At 39.3% G+C, this 19,269-nt stretch overlaps 1 protein-coding gene across 1 annotated transcript in view; it reads right to left on the bottom strand.

The window, feature by feature from the left end:
- The window catches only part of LOC308191832 (uncharacterized protein), a 563,294-nt gene that overhangs the window by 458,638 nt on the left and 85,387 nt on the right, over positions 1–19,269 (bottom strand). The window contains exon 6 of the mRNA XM_080584694.1: positions 1,464–1,580. The gene's annotated coding sequence lies outside the window, so the exon portion shown is untranslated. The remainder of the gene's footprint in view (positions 1–1,463; positions 1,581–19,269) is intronic.

The following is a 19,269-nucleotide window of genomic DNA, read 5'->3' as shown; positions in this document are numbered from 1 at the left end:
TATAATTGTGCTTGTACAATAAAGCATCTGACTGCTATGTGTGTACATATATATTCCCATTAAAATAACATTACTTTAATAGTTGCAGTGTGACAACAGCCATAAGGTAGTAGAAGAAACCCTGCAATCATTTTCTTGGAGTTTATTTGAAATATTTTATTGTTAATAAGGTTGGAAGATAGAGCCTCCGACTCAATTAGCTGAGGAGTTTATGAGCCTTTGCAAGCCCTATATGCATTACTCTTTGGGTTGTTAACTGAAGATAGTGTTTTAGGTTTAGTGAACCTACAACATAATAAAGCTGTTTTCTAAAGTTAAACTCAATATATTCCAAAAGTTCAAATTCTGACAGTCTTAAATGATTAATAAGCTTACCTTACCTAACTTATATTAAAATTATTTGCCCAGTTCTGTAAAGAATGTCATTTTCTGAACTAAGACTAGGACCTCTAACCTGATCATAAATTTAAAAATAGTTAACATGAAAAGATAGCCTTTTAACTACAGAACTGTAAAAAGTCCATCCTTGACTGTGTTTGTGGCTCACATGCAACCTACCAGAATGGATACTGACCAAACTACAAAGCTATCTCTAATAACAGTAGGAGCTTCTCCAAAAAATGCATTATTTGAAGTGTGTTCCAGAAACAGCATCAGACCATAATGCCTTAGTTTGTATTATTATTTATAGGCACTTAAAAGCATAGGAGCAAAGAAAAGAAGCAGCATAGGCAAATTTTAACATTCATTTGCCTATTCTATTTGCATAGCTGTTGTTTGAACAGGAGAAAGTGCTTGAAAATGCTAATGAACAGCACACGTGTTTTGTCAAATGCTTTCCATAATACTTTTTTTTTTTTTTTTATCCAGTATGCTCAGCATCTTCACAGACTTCCCAAACCCAGACAACTATGTAATATCTGGTCTGTCTCTTCTCCAGTTTCTTACCTGCACAGTAAAATAAATAAATAAATAAGTAATAATTTTAAAAATATAAACCAGGTTCATTCGCACTTTATTTATTTTTTGATAGATTTATCCCTCCTCACTACACTGGTCCATGATATCTCTCTATCCACGTCAAATTTTCGTATCTCACTTTTCTCATTAATTTGAGTACAAGTTTTCAGTAAGAAATGTCTCAAAAATGCATAATGTCCTTTCTACCATTTGAGTTGGTACAATCTTTCTGTTACTGAATAAAATCTCAAAAATACCCCCCTGCCCCTTATACCTAGGAACAGTGCTGTGGATTCTAGCAGCACTTCACTAGTACCCACCAAGCCTAAATGATCTACACGGAGTGCCACACCATGTCTAGAGCTGATAGCAGCTCACACACCGCAACATGCATCAAAAATACACCTCTGCAAACTCACTTTCCTTCAGCTTACACTCACCCTGTATTGCCTCACTGATACTGTAATACAAAACCCCAGAAAGTACCAGTACAAGGAAATCACCTTTGAACAAGTCTAAAAATGTGTAGAGTCAGTTGAGATTTTCTGCTTGATTCAGGGAGCTTTTGGATCACAATCTCTGAAGAGAAACAGATTTTCAGCTTCACATTGCATCCACTCCTGCAGATATTAAAAATGTTTTCACTGAAAATTGAACAATTGCAACCAGCAGCAGTTAAAGACAATGAGAACAAAATGCCAGAGATGCATGAAATCAGCCTTCCCAATGTAATATCACTAGAAGAAATCCCATAAATGTACAGTGATCCTAAACAGTAGGGAAACAGTCTTTCTAAAGTATGATATTAGATGTGCATTATCTGAGGTGCCACCCTATTTTCCAAGCCTTCAGGAAAAGCATTTGAAATGCCTAGAAAGCTGTATATTTAAAAAAAAAAAAAAGCCAGTATTCCGCCAGAATTTCCAGGAGAGAGGTAATGAACCTTTCTTCTCTCACGCATGGCAAAGAGCCTCCATCTTCCTAAAATTGAAACAAACTGAAAAGGTGTGCTAATTGCTATCTACAGTAAAAAAAAAAAAAAGTATTTTCTCTGTTTCCTTTTAGCCCTGATGAATGGCCTTCAGGGGGCTGTCATTTATAACACTTTGTTGTTGCTGTTGCTGCTGCTATTGTTTTGTTTTGCTAATTTTTGCTGATAGCACAGAATGGTGCCGTCTTTGTTCTTGAAGCCAGAAAAAGATTTCATTCTCTGTTCCCCTGATATCCAGGAACTAGATTAAATGACACACTGAAACAAGGGTTAGTCCAGTTTTATTACTGCTCTGTGTATATGTGTACATCTATGCACGCACCAGAGCAAATTAAAGTAACATTGCTTAAGGCATTTTGCGTTTCAAGATCTTAAAATAACCAACTTCTGAGTCTTTATCAGCCTTATTGTTACATTAAAACTACACAGTTCCCCGAATATTCTTGCATCATTCAATAACATAACATTCACTGCTGATTCTCTCCCCCTTTTCCTTTCTTTGAGCCTGTGGTTGCCTTTCTGTTCTCCATAGCCTGCAATATTCCTTCAAGGAGGGAAACAAAACAGCCCTGTAGTGCTCAGAAAATGAACCCACATCCTGACTCCTAGCTGTGATACAAAAGCAGTCTGCAATGAACTTCTCAACAAGCAAGGCACTTCAATTTCCTCAAACCAATGAGAAGAAAAAGAAGAGCCAGTAATTCAGAATAAAAATATTCATATTAAAATGACAATTAAAAGCATCCTAAATAGACAGCCGTCTAACATAACAGAAAATAGTATAACTGAAGAAGAATTAGAGAGGTTAAAAAAATGGCTGTGGAATATCAATACATCCTGACTGGGTTATGTTCTCAAATGCGCACTGAAATCAGTTTTATTTTCCTCAGAAGGATGCATTCACAATTTTGCTTTTATATCACCAAGGTTTTTCTACAGGAGCTTTTGTACTCATTATTTTCAAGCTTACTCCTTTTCTTTATGGCACCATAAGTATCCTCCAATTTCACATATCTCAGTCTGGGGCTGCTCACCTGAAGCCTGCTTTCCAGAAGCAACAAGGCTTTCTGATCACTAGGGCTTTGTTGCTGAAGTGCTGTTTATTTTATACACCAACTCGCATTTCTGTCTTTCATTTGTTAGGCAGCTACAAAGAGCTGGTGCGCTTTACTTTCCTACTTCCTTAGCAGCCGCTTAAGGTTACATATTCTCACAGCTAATATAAGAAAATCAAAACTTGCTTCCACCAAACAAAGGTTGCTGAATGAAGGATTAAACACAAAATCTTTTATACCAGATACTACTTTTCTGCTGTCTAGGGTTCTGTCAAGGAAAAAAGATGGGCACAGCAATCACATGAATTAAAATTATTTTTAGTAATACTTTTACTTTTTACTTTAAAAAAAAAAACTTTTACTTTTGCCATTTGATAATGAACAAATATTTTTGAAAACAAAGCCAACTTTGAAATCCACACATTTTTCTTTTTTTTTTTGTGTAATTTTAATAAAATATTGTGCTCAGAGATTTGCGAAATGTTCTTTTAATTCCAGCTTTGAGAGAGAGCTGATGTTGGGCTGGGGAGGGAGGAATGAAAGAAAGAAACAGGCATAGGATATTAGCTCCACTATTATGTTTTTCTTGGTGTATCCTGAAACCCCAGTATTCAGCCTGAAAGTGTGCTAAGTAAAATCTATCTAATAAAAGATTGGCTACACATAAAATTAAATCAGACATGCAGTTGGATTGTTTTTACAAAAAGTATGAACTAGCGGACCTGTCTTACCCAGAATAGTTTAATTGATTATGTTCATGAGATCTCAAACTCAGAAAACAGCAATAGTCCTAATTCTACATGAAAAAACGTGTAATATGTTCTTCCTGCATTTTAACCAGGTACCAATTTAAGCCATTCGTAACCTTGTGAGTATTTTGGAAATTTGGCTACATAAAACATTTGATGTCTATTTAATTTAAATATCTACATTATCAATCGCTTCTATGAATATGCAATTCAGTACTAGTAAAGGTTGTATCAGATCACGGACTTCAGAGAATGAGCAAATCTTTATAAGTACACATTCAAATAGGAGGAAATTTAGCCAACAGGTTGGCTGGTGCAAGGTTTCTTACTGGAAGCTGGAGACAGAACAAATAGCACTTCCTTAGAAACAGAAGAGATAGCATCATTTAAAACAACTGGTATTAAAAAAGGGTGCTTGAGGAGAGACCTGATTCCTGAAGAAGACCCCAATATGGAGAAGCAAAGCATTTCCTTAAATAATCACATATATCTTTGCACTTATTTACATCTATAAAGAGAAAGAGAATATATTTCCTGGGCTACCTATGTGAAGACTGACGTATTTTTGATCTGTTGCCTTCTATCTAGTTGCTTCTCTTAACACACACCCATGAAAAGGTGAAGTAAAGCCTCAGGGAGCCACGAGACTGGATCTCTCAAACACTGGAAGTTCAGGAACCTGAGGAGTCATTTATCCTACCAGCAACAAGAAAGCAGAGCCCCAGCTCTTACACAAGTGGAGTCTGTCTGTTCTGAAAGTCCATCTTCACCTTGCTCAGTTCAGGAAAACAATAACCTTAGTCTAATACACAGGCTCCAAACTCAGTAAGGCAGGATGCTCCATTAGGACAGTTTCCCCATCTTAGTGATATTGTTTACCAGTCTTTACCCATTAAGTACTCATTTGCTATGATTCCTCCAAAACAAGAAGCTTCTCTGCTATATTTTTGTTCAGAATAATCCCTAAAGCATTGTCATCACAAAATTATACTGTATTTGTGAGGCCTTTGTGACAGAAGTATTGCTACACTAATTTATGCCTCATCATAAAACTTTTAGAAGCAACAGAGACAAGAGGAGGGAGAAAAAAAAAAAGAAATTCCTCATTATGAGAATTTTCGGTTTTATTTATAGGATTTGTATTTGTAAAAGACCTAAAGATGATTGCTATCTAATTTAATTGTCTGGGGTGCACTACTAGTTACAACAACAAAAAAAGTATTTCTTAACTAATGAAAATTCCATATTGTCAGTAAAATCAGTAAATGTCAAGACAAAGCAAGTCCTGAGTTTGAACTCATCTTCACTTTCTAAAGAGAATGAATTTATATTCTCTACAGAGATATACTTGCTACTTAGTACCTATTGTCATAACTCTGAGCATCACAGCAATAAATCTGTAAAGTTCATTGACTGGGGAATATTTTATCAAAATATGTCCCTTCCTCTAAAGGGTGGCTTCAGTAATTAACAACTACTCTTCTACAGTTATTCAGTCTCACTTTAGACTGATTATGTATGTTTACACTTCGCAAATTTGACCAAAAAAAAGAAGTAATAAAATATTGATATTCAAAAAATAAAAAGATAAGCAAACAATACCAAGCAGCATTTTGAGTGTTTTTCTTTAAGATAAGAACATTTGCAAATATTTTGTTTGAGGACCCGAGAAATACTTTGTTGTCTATTGCATGTGTTAATCATGAGGCAAAGTGTACTTTAATCTATTTTAATAGCTAGCTATTTTTCTTCTCACATGCATAAGGGAAGACCCTAAAACAAAGACAGGCCATCCATTATGGAAAGATATGTTTTCCAAGGCAGCAAGAAGGACAAGATGGCTCATGGCAACATATAGATTTCTTAGAGGAGTAGTCTTCTCTGGGGCTGCTGGACACAGGTGGTGATGTGGACTGAGTGCCCAATTACAAGTCCCCAGAAGGGTATAGGAAAGTGATAGGCAATGTCTGGGTTTTGATGAGTGCTGAAGATTCAGAGAAGGTGTCTGTGATAATGTGAATATATAAATTGCATGTGGGCATCCATCTTATGCCTATATAACATAAATTATTTTTTAAGCCTATGCTTACATAAAGACAGTTGGTACATTCCAAATATTTAGAGTTCTCCATGAGCATCTGAAGACCAGATAACAGAATATGTGACCAAATATCAGAACTCCTGGGCATTAACAACGCTCTTGGCCAAGCGGGAGGAATATTTTATTCTAAGAAGGGATATTTCCAGCATAACTCACTCCACATGGCTTTTGTTCTGGTTCACGTTTATTGTTTGGTGGCATACAATTCCACCTGACTGTGCTGCACCATTTAACAGTTCCTTCTAGACCTGCTGTTCTATAGTTCTTCGACTGCCCAAGGCTCTCCCAAAGTAGCATCATCTCCTACTTCACAGCTAATATATATATGGTCATACCTAATATGGTTTCATGAGAGGAGAATTCTGCTTAAATAACTTAATTTTCTTTCACAACAAGGTTACCCATTTAGTTGACCAAGGGAAGCCACTAGATGTGATCTTTTTGGATTTTATCAAAGCATTTGAAACTGTCTCTCACAGTATCGTACTGAACAAAATGTCCATCATACAGCTAGACAAGTACATAACATGAAAGATGAACAATAGGCTGATGGACAGTGCTCAAAGGGTTAGAGTAAATGGGGTTGTATCAGGCTGGCAGCCAGTCACTAGTGGGGTTCCCCAGGGCTCCATTTTAGGGCCAGTTCTCCTCAATGTTTTTATAAATGGTCTGGATGCAGGACTCAAATGCATACTAAGTAAGTTTGCAGATGACACTAAATGAGGAGTGGCTGTTAGCTCCCTCAAGGATAGAGAGGCCTTGCAGAGAGATCTTGACAAATTAAAGAGCTGAGAAATCACCAACAATACGATAAGAGCAAGTACGGATTCACAGAATCGTTGAGGTTGGAAGGGACCTCCAGACATCATCTAGTTCAACCCCCCTGCACAAGCAGGATCACCTAGAGCATGTTACACATCCTGCACCTGGGATGGGGCAAGCCTGAATATACATACAGACTAGGGACAATAAGGCTGGAGCAGCCCTGTGGAAAAGGATCCAGGGGTTCTGGTTGACAGCAAGCTGAAGATGAGCCAGCAGTGTGCCCTGGCAGTCAGAAGGGCCAACCATATGCTGGGGTGCATCAGTCACAGCACTGCTAGCCAGTCAAGGAAAGGGATTGTCTCTTTGTGCTTGTGTGGCCTCACCTCAAGTACTGTGTGCAGCTTGGGGCACCACAATATCAGAAGGACATAAAACTGTTAGAGAGCGCCCAAAGGAAGGCAATAGAGATGGTGGAAGATCTAGAGGGAAAGATATATGAGGAGTGGCTGAAGTCACTTGGTTTGTTCAGCCCAGAGCAGAGCAGGCTGAGGGGAGGCCTCATGGCGGCCTGCAGCTTCCTCACAAGAGGAGCGGAGGGACAGGCGCTGAGCTCTGCTCTCTGGGGACAGCGACAGGACCCGAGGGAACGGCATGGAGCTGGGACAGGGGAGGGTCAGGCTGGGTGTGAGGGAAAGGTTCTGCACCCAGAGGATGGTCGGGCCCTGGGACAGGCTCCCCAGGGAAATGGCTACATCACTGAGCCTGTCAGAGCTCCAGAAGCATTTGGACAAAGCTCTGAGATATATAGTTTGATTTCTGGGTGGTTCTGTGTGGAGCCAGGAGTTGGGCTTGATGATCCTTCTGTGTCCCTTTCAACTCAGGATATTCTGTGATTCTAAATATAAAGAAAGTGATTTGCTGTTTGTCTGTGAATTAAATGACAATACCAAGCCTGGAGCTTAAGCTGCTATTTGACAGACCAAATTTCATGATAGATTAGGATAGTGCTCTCTCTGACACCTATCAAACATAAGATGCTAGTCACAAATAAACTTTCACTGTATACCACATGTTTCTACTATCCCTTTCATAGAATGCAAACTGCAAGAAACCAAATTAGACTTTCTTAAGAGGTTCCCACCCCTTATCAGAGATGTGGCAACTGGTGATGTGTACTATATTAATTATCTGCAAATATGAAGCTAAAAAGGTTAATTTAAATTCATTATTATTCTAAGACTTCAAATACCACATCATTTTTCCCATCTGTCAATAGGAATTCTTCTAATATTTCAAATACCACACTTATCCCCATCTGCCAATGGGCCATGCAGGTGCTCCTATACAGAGCAAAGCATTCAGATCAGACTATTAAGAACAAAATCCCTCAATTAATTCCACTGACACCTAAAGTAACTTCATTTTCTTTTGAGTTTCCTATATTACGCGTTGTACTATCTTGTTCAGAACTTTATTTTCCTAAATCTCATACTGATATAAATAGGATGTAGCATGTAAACAATACAGGCCTACTAATGCTACTGAAAATTTTTGAAGTCTTTGTGATGAAAAAGAAATAATCATTAATAAAAATTTTGTTTCTTATAGCACTTGCATAAACTACAAGCAACTGTGGCTGAGTAAAAAAAACTGGCTGTGTGGCCAGGTGAATGGAGTTAAATCCAGCTGGAAGCCAGTCACAGGTGGTGTCCCTCATGGCTCAGTATTGGGGCCATTTCTTTTTAGTATCTTCATCAATGATCTGGATGAGGGGATTGAGCGCGCCCACAGTAAGCGCAGATGACACCAAATTGGGCACAAGTGTTGACCTGCTTGAGGGTACAAAGGCTCTACAGAAGGATCTGGATAGGGTGGATAGATGGGAAGAAGCCAACTGTATGAAGTTCAGCAAGGCTAAGTGTTGGGTATTTCACTTGGGGCACAACAACCCAATGCAGTGCCACAGGCTGAGGGAAGAGTGGCTGGGAAGCTGCCTGGCAGAAAGGGACCTGGAGGTATTGGTGGACAGTCGGCTGAATATGAGCCAGCAGTGGGCTCAGGTGGCCAAGAAGGCCAACAGCATCCTAGTTTGTATCAGAAATAGTGTGGGCAGCAGGACTAGGGAAATGATTGTCCCCTTGTACTCAGCTCTAGTGAGGCCACACCTTTAATACTGTGTTCAAATTTGGGCCCATCACTACAAGAAGGACATCGAGGTCCTGGAGTGTGTCCAAAGAAGGGCAACGAAGCTGGTGAAGGGTCTAGAGAATAGGTCTTATAAGAAGCAGTTGAGGGAATTGGCATTATTTAGCCTAGAGAAAAGAAGGCTCAGGAGAGACCTTATCTCACTTGACAACTACTTCAAAGAAGGTTGTAGCATGGTGGGTGTCAGTCTCTTCTCCCAAGTAACAAGTAATAGGACAAGAGGAAATGGCCTCACGTGCACCATGGGAGGTTTAGATTGGATATTAGGAAAAATTTCTTCACTGAAAGTGTTGTGGGACATTGGAACAGGATGCTCAAGGAATCAGTTGAGTCACCATCCCTGGAGGTATTCAAAAGACATATAGATGTGGTGCTTAGGGACGTGGTTTAGTAGTAGTCCTGGCAGTGCCAGGTAATGGTTGGACTTGATGATCTTGGAGGTCTTTTCCAACTTAAGTGATTTTATGATTCTATGATTCTATACAGTGTGTGTAGTGCCATAACTAACAATGTATTTACTGTAATGTAGTAATTTGGAGGTGATGTTGGGTTCCTAACCTCTATAAATCTTACTACAGCAAAAAGTAGATCCCTTCATTCTGAAGCAATAAAAGACAATAGTGAAAGCACTGAACTGAAATACCAACTGTTGTCTCACTTGCAGCAATTACTACCAGAAGCAATAATGAAAAGTAGCATGACACTGTCACTGCCTAAGTGTATGTAGGTATCCAAGGAGTTTACAAGTTAGTAGGAGAGATTAAATTGGCATCCTGAGAGATTTGGGTATAGGGAAGTTATTAACAAATATCTTTGATTTAGGAATTTTCAAAACCTACCTAGAAAATCCATAGCAAGAAGTCATTCTACAAGCGTGAACAAAGCACCCTACCACATCCATAGCTAACCAGTACTTCAAGCAGCATGTGGACTTGATTTCCATGACCAGAGGAATTACTGGTGCCTGATTTCCCATGGATTTGTATTTCCAGCTTAAGCATCTGAGCCTGCAGCCTTCCTCTCAAGGGAAGGCAAGGATCCTGCTCTAGTTCCTTAGACCAGATCCTATTTTTCTTTGTCCTCACACCCTGTGAAGGAGTTATGCCTGGCAGCAGCACCCAGAGCTCTCCAGCAGTCTGTGAGTGCCCTAAGAAGCACCCAGTGAAATTAGTACATCTACATTTCACGCAAAACCCAACTGGCTGCATGCAGAATGAAATACCAAGCAGAGACTCCTCCTTTTGAAAACCTTGGTCCAAGTATTATCAGGATTATCTTGTATCAATAATTAATGTAATTAATGAGCAGCATACATGCCTGTACTGAGTCTCCGTGGAAGATGCTACTATTGTATTCATGGTTTTTTTCTGTTGTGTGCTTCAAGAATAAACATAACCTTGGGGTGGAAAAGAGATATTGCAGTTATAATTTATTTATTACCTGCCTTAAAAAGGGGAATATTTACAACTCCAACAATGTGAAGTAAACAATTAAGGAGGTGCTGCTGTTTGCTATTACTTTGGGGTGTTGGATAACGCATTTCTTGATATGAGTGATTACTAGACCCCCCAGGGAAAGTTTCTGTCCTGGCATACAAAAGTCTCTTCATTTGAAGCAACCATCCAGTTGGGGAGGTAAAAATAAAAAAAAAAAATGTAAGGAATACAGTTGCCAAATCTAACAGAGCCTCAAGTTTAATTGGATAATGCTTACACAGGGGTACCAAACAGTCCAGCCAGCACTGAAGAGCTTTAAACACAAGTAGGAAAGACAACAGGCTCTTTACTCCGAAGCAATATGAGAGACAGTATAAATACTGCAGCTGTGGTGTCTGTAAATGTAGGTACTCTCCATGTCTAGACACAAGAGGCATTTATTTTTTCCTTTTAAACACTTCTCGCAGCCTTAATTTCTACCTACTTGCTCTTCAGTTCTTTTCCAATGCTAACTCAAGTCACAAGAGAACAAACACTCAAAATCCCTCCTATTCTAATTAAAGAGGGCTTGTCTCATATTGTTATGGGGAAACCTTCTGCCCCCTCCCAGGAAGCTTGATGGTCTCTATTTTGAGAGATCATCGAACTTGAACAGGACAAATGAGCTTGAGTCATTCTTCCTCCTTCCTTCTCTGCAGTAATTAAAACTGGCAGACAGAAAGAATGCTCAAGTTTGACTTTCTTTTATTAGGGTCAGCTAATTAAACCATGATATTTTGAAGGTACCTATCACTTTCATATCAGAGGATGTAATTCTTCAAAATATCTTCAGGAGCCAGGGCTTCAAGAAACAATGCTTAAAAATCAGATTTATTTAGGACCCTGAGTCCTAGTGACAAGGAACATGCCTCCAGCTCCAAAGTAATCTGGCGTTTGTTTTTTTGACAATGGGTGCAAAGTTGCAATTTGTAGCCAGTAAAACAAAAGAAGGCTCATAGGCTGTTCTAAGGGCAAGTTTCCCCCTTTCTAGGGATGTGCAGTCCCCATGCCTGACAGAGTAGACCTGGGACCCCTCTCCATAAGTCTGTCATGATGAAAGGCAGTGACCCAGTAGAGCTGTCTACAGAGGGGCTCAGTAATTAGTTTGTAAATTGTGAGAAAAAAATTACATTTCAGATATTGCATAAAAGTATTTTTTGATCAACAGAACTAGGCTGTGTTTACTCAAAATACTCAGGGAAGATCTTTTCCCCAGCAGACAACAGGTACAGCTCCACCGAACTTAATAGAGTTGGACTGGCTGATACCAGTGAAAACTAAGTCAGGATTTGACTGCTTTAACACTAAGCAGATTTCATTTGGACTCTTAATTTCAACACACTGCACCTCCCCTCAGGCACTCATCTGATATCCTGCATGGCTAATTTATACTAAACATAAAATATGCATGCTTACTGTTGTCTATGGGCTAAAATATCCAACCTACCAGTGCATACTAATGTCAGGTTCCCCTGTACACTCCAGAGTCATAAGAATATGCTATAAGTGTATACCAGTGAATTGGGAATGCATCTGAAATTTTATAAAAACGTTTTCAACAGCTTATTGAGTCTTTAATTGCAGGCACTGATGCGTTTACTCTTCACACAATTGCACAACAATTAAAAGATCTATTTCCACACCTACAAATTCTGAATTTTAATACAGTTCTAATTCTGGTAAGAACTCAAATCCCACCGGTGCAAAACAGGACAAGGTCTTGCATAAGATTTCTTAAGATTTATTTTTTTTTCTGGAGTGAGGAAAATTAGAAGTAAATAAAACCAAAGCTACTGAGCTGCACCTTTCTTTGCCATCATACCAGCAGAATACACTCTAAGCCCTGGGAATTATATTTGCGTCTAAGGCAGAGACAATGTTGAAAAAAACAGCCAAGCAGCACTGCTGCCTTGCCAAGAGCTGCAGCACGCTGACTGTTGGGTTCTATGTCTATATGGCTGCTGCAAGACAGAGACAGGCAACCTGCTCCTCCCGTTTCCAATTCATCTTGGTTACACTTTGTTTAAAGGAAGCTGGGTTACATATTGCTAACTGAAACAAAATGTACCGGTATCTGTGCACCGCATTGGCAAGAGAGTAGAATTCAACGTTTTGATTAAGAATATGATTATTTTGCACCAAATTATTTACCTTACTAATTCACTCTCAACAGAAGCCATAAAAATGCCATCTGAAAATAATTTAATTCTCAGGTAAGGCTGCAAAATCCCAAGCTTTAAACTGCACTTAGCATATCCCAAACAAGATGAGCCACTCCAAAGCACAGCCCTCAGGTTGGATGTCTCAGGAGAAACACAAGTCTAACACTGCCCAAAGGACACAGATTTTGCCACTAGCTTTGCAACAGCCCTGAGTGAGTCATCTTAAGGGCAATCTCTGACTCCTTCTCTACTTTGTTGTCTTCTGTCAAATCTCACATAACATTAGTTTGGATCTGACAGTTTTCAAAAGCAGGAGCCATACTGCCTTCGGCTCAATTCCCTGCGATAAAAACACAGGTGAGATGTGACAAGGGGTGTTGTATTTATCCTGGCAATAACTGGAAACTGCACCATGACTAAAATGTTAAGCCTGGCAAAATGAGGCAGCCAGAATAAAGACTCAGGAAGGATAAAGTAAAGAGAGGAAGTTCTGAGCCTGAAAGGAAAGCCTGCAAAGGTTGAACAACATTTAGAAAAACATGACTGCCAGCTCCTGCTGTCTGAGAGCTCAAGGAGCAGCCATGGAGACAGAGAAATGTTGCAGTTTCAAGCTTAACCTATAGAGCCAGAGGTACAGATGTTAATGAGACATGTAGTTAATGATTAAATGAAGAGTGACATCAGCAATCTCATTTGTGCAAAGGAGAACCAGAGAGGAGTTTACTTTATAAAATGGAGCTATCACCAGGTTATGGGGGCTGCTGTGACCATTTTGCTCCTTGCAATATTCTATATGCAATCCAAACACACAATATAAACTTTCTTCCTCCCAGAAGAAAAAATATTGCATGCAGTGAGGTATGTACTCTTAGCTTTTAAGCTATAAAAGTCTTACATGATACCTAGGCTGGGGCAGTGATTTCAACTCACAATTACTAGACCGAAACCTAACAAAGACTCTGCACTGCCAGCTACCTGAACATCTTAGCAAGTCAACAGTATTAAGACAAACTGCTACTGCTGTATCCCACTCTATATTCAAGCCATAACCTTTACAATTTTCACTGTTAAGCAGTCTGGCTAGCAAGAGCACTCAGATCTTGTCAGTATGATCTATATTTATTTTTTAAAAACAAATGTTCTATGATTAATTTCTCTCTCCTAAAATAGCAGGATGATGAAATCTGTGATTTAATTCCTCTGCAGTTACATTTCTGACTACAGTCTAGCATTCAAAATACTCCTCAACTATCATGGGTTCTACTGAGCATAGGTCTTTTGCTGCCAAAGATTTCATGTGAAGTTGAATTTTAAGTACCAGAAGTAGATTAGCTTGGCAAATGGAAGTACTATTAAGCATTCAACAACTGTTCTCACACAGCCTGGAACATAAAATGTGAGCTGATGAAACAGCTTGACAGAGAAAGAGAGCATGAACACATCACTCTCGTCACTTTTTTCCAGAGAGCTCTGAGATAGCAAACAAAGAAAATATATCACCCAGCAGACAAAAACAAAGACAACAGGCTGGATTTAGATTTGGTTCGGAAACTGTGTAGGCTAACAATGCACCACCCCTGTGCAGGAAGAGATGATTCTGGGTCTGATCTGGGGGCTATGGCAGCGGTCCACGCTCACAACACCTCTTGATCATTTTTCCCTTAAGACTTCAGGCCATAACTAAAAAGTGAAAATGCTGTAAAGAGATTTTGTTGTTGTCTTAATTCATAAAATTCTCACTTTGCATTAAATGTCCTTCATGTTCAAATCACTGAGACAGTGGTGGATTTTAAGGGTTTAGTATTTAAAAAAAAAAATGCATTGAGTCTATTGTTCAAAAGAAACCCTTTTTGTGGGCATCCAAAATTGCCTCTGTATTTTTGTGGAAATAGTATGACCATTAACTGATGCACATATACCTGCATCTAAATACAGATTTGGGGAGGAGCATAACTTCAGCATGTAGATCCACATCCATATTTTGGTCTACAGAAGAATCATCTCTGATGGTACTCTGCTAACCAAAAACCCAAACCGTCCTTTCAAATCATATTAGTAATGCCAGAAAGGCTTCTATATCCAGAGAAACACTAGCACTTAAAAATAAGTGCATCATCCCACTATGAATACATAGTGCATTATCATCAAATATTTTTAGATGCATACAAACTTAGCAGATTTATTTCCAGCTGAAAACCATCCATCAAAAATTTTGGAGAAGCCAAAACATTTCCACACTTCAAAAATAGATATATAAATCTTTTCAGTTTTGTCTGTAAGCAACAATTTGCTACAATATATGGGGGATTCTTACTAATGCAGCATAATCCAAAATTAAATCCTGTGTTATTTTCAGCTCCAGGAAACACTTTTTTTTCTTCTCAAAACCAAACTGTTTTGCTAAAAGTTTGGAATTTTTTGGTGGAGGAAAGGAGCAAGAAAATACTAAAATCTTCCTGGTTTGGTGGACTTGCATTGTTTCTGACAGGCCACAAACTTCTTGTTCTGTTCAGAAAATTTAACATAGGCCACAATCTTTTTGTTCTGTTCAGAAAATTTACAATGACAAAGCTTTAATTTCAGCTGAGAAATGTTGATGATGAAGCCCACCTACTCTACTCAACTTCACAGACAAAAACACTGCTGACCGTTAGAATCAGTCTCTACATAATCATGGAATCGTGAAACAAATAAAGTTAAAACATGCTTAAAAGAAATAAGGCAGGTACAAATATGCAGAACAGAAGTGGAAGGCTACATAGCAGGGATGAGGATAGGCTGGTTGCCAAAACTAACATGTAGAAGGAGAGAAGCATTGAGAAGATGGAGGAGTATTATATGATTGTAAAAGTTCATCCCAAATGAGGTAAGGTACACACACAAGCTAAAGAGCATGGCAAAGGCTCTCCGTGAGTCCACTAGTGATGCAGTCACAGTAGAGGGTGAAGAAATCTGATGCCTTAAAGCAAAGCAAAGATTCAAGCCAAAGAAAACACACACAACATCTTCTGCAATACTTACAGAGAACGAGGTAGTCATTTTTAGTCCATAACAGATTTAAATATCAGCATAAAAGGGAACTTAATGGAACTCCACACAATAGAAATAAATTATGCTCTGAAAGTCTCAGTTTATCTGGCTGATTTTAGCTACATATTTCAAAAGAAATGAACGATACCTGAAAATCAATTTATCTCTGTTGACTACACGTATAAGCCTAGTTTATATAGCTTTCACACAGATGTCTATACCCTACCCTTTCTGCCTGTACAAGTTCATTTTCAGAATGGATTAATTGAAGTTCCTGACATGAAGAACTATTTCTGGTCACCTGTTCAGTGTCTGCTGCCTTGGAAAAAGTCTGCAATAGGATGCCATAGACTGTTTTAACAACACAGACATGGAATAATATTAGAAGGGTAAAGGGGAGAAGTAGGTATGTGTAATTTTTCCTCTTACAGAGATATGCATTAGAGCAAAAATGAATCATCACAAATCTCATAATTCAAAACCTGCCTGGATGCCATCCTGTGCAACGTGCTCTAGGTGATCCTGCTTGGCAGGGTGGTTGGACTAAATGATCTTCAGAGGTCCCTTCCAACCTCAACCATTCTGAGATTCTGTGATTTCCAGAGAAGTCAGACATGGAAAAACAAACAAACAAACAGATATCATGTTATGCTTAAAACTGCATTGCAAAACCATTAGTGTGACAGTAACATACAAAATTTTAAATCATGGTACAAATTCTCTGCCACAGGCCTATTGCCACTGAGATGTTCCAAGGTCATCAAAAGAAGTGCTTTTGCCTTTCTAGAACTCCCTTACTTGCCTAAATCTACCCCTTCTTACATTTTACTTTTCTACATGAAAAACATACTCATTAATGCTCCTTAAGCTCTCACTTCGATGCCTGAAAAGAGCATACACAAGCCAAAATAACATATCAGAAAACACTGGCTACCAAACTACTGTGCAGCAAAAATAAGGCAGATATTTCAAAACATGCTCTCAGTACACAGCCCTTCAGGCAAGATGCACTGTCTCAGTAGCTTTCCTTTAAAAAAAAGTCAACAAATTCAGGCTATTTGAATTAGTGGGAATAATGCACTCCAAAGAAAAGAAGCCCTCCGCAAGAACGCTGTAACAGCAGCAGCATCTGGTTTACATTAATATCTTGTATTAACATAAATATAAGGTATCTTGTTTGTCTGCGGACCCTAGATAAGCCAGAGTAGAGAAGCTTACCACAGACGGAACAGTACATTTGTTCACAGGTGTTAGCTCCCATGTGCAAAACTGTCTCTCAAACAAACCTTCGGGACAGAGTAGCAGGAAACTTAGGGTATCAAAATGAGAGCCTAAACTCAGAAGATGTGACATCTGTTCAACAGATCAAAGGACAAAAATTAATGATCCAGATCTAAACCGTAGCTACTGCTCTCAACACCCAGCAGCACATGTTGTTCTAGCTGTGTTTCAACAAACTCAGACTTGAACAAATGGCTTCTAAACAGGTCTTGGTCCTGACTTTCTTCAGCATTCAATTTCAGTGAGAGAAAAAGGAGTTTCTAGAGCTGCAACTTCAGAATAGCCAAGGTTGCTTTGTTGTATAAAAGTGTTTGTGTTGCTTTTCAAATAAATCCTGGAGAAGCTGTTATTCTTCTTTCTGGAAGGAATGTTCCATGTCTACAACTGGCATGATTTTTTTCATACAAAAAATAAAATAAAATCCCATAATAAGATTCATGTTATAAAATGCACATGAAAGCGATCAGATGAGGGAACAAACAGATTCCCCTGGAATACCATAGTAAGAAATGCATATTTTGCTCCGTAAACATCTGCTTTAGAAATATGCTTGCATCAGCAAAACAATCAGACACCTTTTCCACTATCCCAGCTGTCAGCTGGGATTAGACACAGAAGGATGCTAACTCAATAGGAATTCAAAAGAGCTTAATACCTCCCAGCCAAAATGTGGCGTGCTGTGGGGTCTGACCTGAAGCAATAAAAACCTGCCTATGCCTTGGATTTTTGCACGGAAACACACAAATCCACCATGAATAACAGATATCTCTGTCTTGCTTCTAAGACTAAACTCATGCTTTTCATGTATAAAAAATAACAGCGTGTTTCGGCAATGGCTGTTCCATTGACCTCCGTGAGACTTTTAATCAAATCTAGCACATAGCTCGGGCTTCAGAGATTATTTGATTTCTTCTCTGGAAAGAGCGAAACAGCTCTTGTTTCAATTCATATTTCAATCTCGCAGAACACTACATAATCAAAAAATGTAAGAGGCCTCAGCAACTTCAAAAAAAAAAATTGAACTCAGTAATTAAAATAAAGATTAAAAATATCATGCAATCCTTCTGTGGCCATAGCAATATAAATACACCTCCTGCTTCCATGGCAACACTTCCTTTTCATTATTAAATATATTAATTATCTTGCAGGTTTTAGCATCACTCACTGCAGATGGGTTTCAGGCATCACTCCATCGAGTATACTGCTCCCCTCCTCTTGAGCTTGTCGTGTTGAAACACTAGAGGTCAGTCTCCCAAAGAAAACTAATCACTGCTCTGTTCTAAATTCACGAGGAGTTACAGGACCTGGACCGTACCGCATTAAAACTGGCTCTAGAGATCCATCGGTCAGCAGAATGCCAGGCTCAAACCACAAAAAACATCACCAGAGCGTCAGTCTGGGGGAATGGCTTTTGTTCTTAAGCCAGTCTTCCCTGAGTATTTGGCTGATGGAGACTGAACCAGCTAGGCAAACTGGAATTCTGCGTTATATTTCACAGACACCTGCGTGAAGCCCAGATAGCTCACAAGCACAGAGAGAAAATAAAAAAAGATTCTGCCATATTTTTCCCCAGGGCAGAGAATACAGGATTCAGATTCTCCCCAACACTCCTCTTTTTTATTATTTATTTATTTATTTTGGCTGACTGGCTTTGGTTCACTGCGATTTTCAAGAATCTAAAGAGGCTAGCAGCAAAAGAATTGTTTATTTGAGTTAAAAAAAAAAATCTACTACTCCAACCTAAAAAGAGAAAAAGCTGTGTTTCTTGCACAAAGAGTAGGACTCTCTCTTTTGTTTCTTTGCTTGTTTTAATTACTCTGTAGCATTTACAAGGAGTTAAGTCATGCATGAGCATCCTGAGCGACTTCTAGTGTAAAATGTACTGATTTTATGGACAGAGAGCGAGCGAGCAATGGATGGCATTTACTTCAACTTCAGCACAGCTTTTGACACTCTCCCCCAAAACAGCAACACATTCGAGTTTATACATTGCATTACGCTGGATGCATACACAGCTACGTGGATGGAAAACCAGTGGAGTGGGCAGGCTGAGAGGGCAGGTCTTTGTAGGTCACGCTCTACCTGGAGGTAGCAAGTAGAATACACTCAGTGCCTATCCTGGCTTCTGTCCTCCTTCACCATCTTCATCAATGACCTGAAGGAAGCCGCAGAGGCTACTCTCATCAAGCTTGCACATGACACCAAATTGGGGTAGTAATGGGGGGAGCAGCTGATCCACTGAAGGGCAAGGCTGCCATTCAGAGGGACCTGAATGGGCCTCCAATAGACCTCAGGTATGAATAAATTGGAACAAGTTCAGCAGAGTGCCACCAAGATAACGGGAGGCTAGAGCACTTGCCCTTTGAGTAGAGGCTGAGGGAGCTGAGCTTGTTCAGCTTGGAGGGTAGATGGCTTTTGGGGGGGGGGGGGGGGGGGGGAAGGAATAGCAGCCTGCTGGTACGTGTGATGATGTTACAGAAAACAGAGAGCGATGC

The sequence above is a fragment of the Anser brachyrhynchus genome (genome assembly GCF_964034855.1).
Source record: "Anser brachyrhynchus genome assembly, chromosome: 3".
Classification (NCBI taxonomy): domain Eukaryota; kingdom Metazoa; phylum Chordata; class Aves; order Anseriformes; family Anatidae; genus Anser; species Anser brachyrhynchus.
The sequence above is the reverse complement of the archived record's forward strand: the minus strand, read 5'-3'. Positions and strand labels throughout refer to the sequence as shown.